The 1,419-nt window shown below is 33.1% G+C and overlaps 1 protein-coding gene across 1 annotated transcript in view; it reads left to right on the top strand.

Annotated features, from left to right (window-relative positions):
* The window catches only part of Fut9 (fucosyltransferase 9), a 181,512-nt gene that overhangs the window by 137,862 nt on the left and 42,231 nt on the right, over window positions 1-1,419 (top strand). The gene's annotated exons all lie outside the window — the stretch shown is intronic.

The following is a 1,419-nucleotide window of genomic DNA, read 5'->3' as shown; positions in this document are numbered from 1 at the left end:
TAAGTATCTTCAGAAAGTTCATACACACACACACACACACACACACACACACACTCACTGCCTGTGATTAATGGGCATGAAGCAAGAACATATACTATCAATGTCTTCCTCTAGAGAAAGGTATCAGAGAAATAAAGAAACTTTGTATAATGTGGTGATGTAAATGAACAATATATTTATAGCAAATGTAATTTACCTACCTGTATATTTTTCGCCATACTTTTTTATTTGTATCAATTAAAATGATTAATTTTTAATAATAAAACAAATATTATTAGAATCAATAATTAGAAGTGGTCTCAAGGATAACTTTAATGGTATATAACTATGAAGAAAATAAGATTAATGGTTATAATAATTCTGTACATGACCTTCTCATAACTTTTATCTTACATTAACATCTTTATTAATTAATGGATATGTTGCACTGACTTCATTTATGGTATATATTTTCAAACTAAAGCATACAGTTGATGGCTTTTAATCCTCATATAAGCCAGCATAGAATAAGTTTCCCTGCCGAGAAGATATACGATATAAAAGTAGCAGGCATTACACATTATGACTGAGTCTCTACTAAGTACTTGGCAGAGAGTCAGACATGGCCAGAGGAAGGGCAGCATCTGCATACATCTAGCTATATAAAGATAGGGTAGAATTTTGCCCATAAGATTCCTTGAATGATCTCTTAAAACTATCACTGTCTCCTATGTTTCTAGTTTGGAAGATAATTCAAAGCTTGTTATAGTATGGACAATAGTAATTGAAACTTTAGCACACTGGATTAAATAAGAAATCCTGAAGTCTGTCAAAGGTGAGCTCTTTGAAGAGATTTTCGATTGCCCAATCATTTTAGTAACTAGTAATTTGTGCCAGTGAAAGATATTTGAAGTGTGCTGTCTGAGCATGCAGTATTTCCACCTTTGGCTGTTTCTACTTAAAGAAAAACAATTGTGTTTCTATGATTTGTGTAATTGTCACTAGAGTCATCCAAGTAAAATCAGAGCTAAATATAATTGTAGAAATGTATCTGGAAGGATTCATGGAGCTTTAAATGTTTGTAAAGTTTCAGACCCTCATTGGATCACATGCTGTGATACAAAGTTGTCCAAGCTGTTGATTTACTGAACTGCCTCATATCAGTAGAATTTTGAGGAAAATAGAAGATCATAGTAGAAATTACTGTTTGTAAATCTACAGTTGTACATCCCAATTGTCTGTCTTCACAGGCTTTTGAGACAGCATAGAAACAAAAGTATAGATCTACTTTTAAATATATTTGATTGAAATTTTATTCATCTTTACTATAATAATTGTTAATTTTGAACATTTATATGGTGGCGCACGCCTTTAATCCCAGCACTCGGGAGGCAGAGGCAGGCAGATCTCTGTGAGTTCGAGACCAGCCTGGTCTACAGA

This window comes from Microtus ochrogaster, linkage group LG5, assembly GCF_000317375.1.
Source record: "Microtus ochrogaster isolate Prairie Vole_2 linkage group LG5, MicOch1.0, whole genome shotgun sequence".
Classification (NCBI taxonomy): Eukaryota; Metazoa; Chordata; class Mammalia; order Rodentia; family Cricetidae; genus Microtus; species Microtus ochrogaster.
Note: the sequence above shows the minus strand (reverse complement) of the source record. Positions and strands in the feature narration are given on the sequence as shown.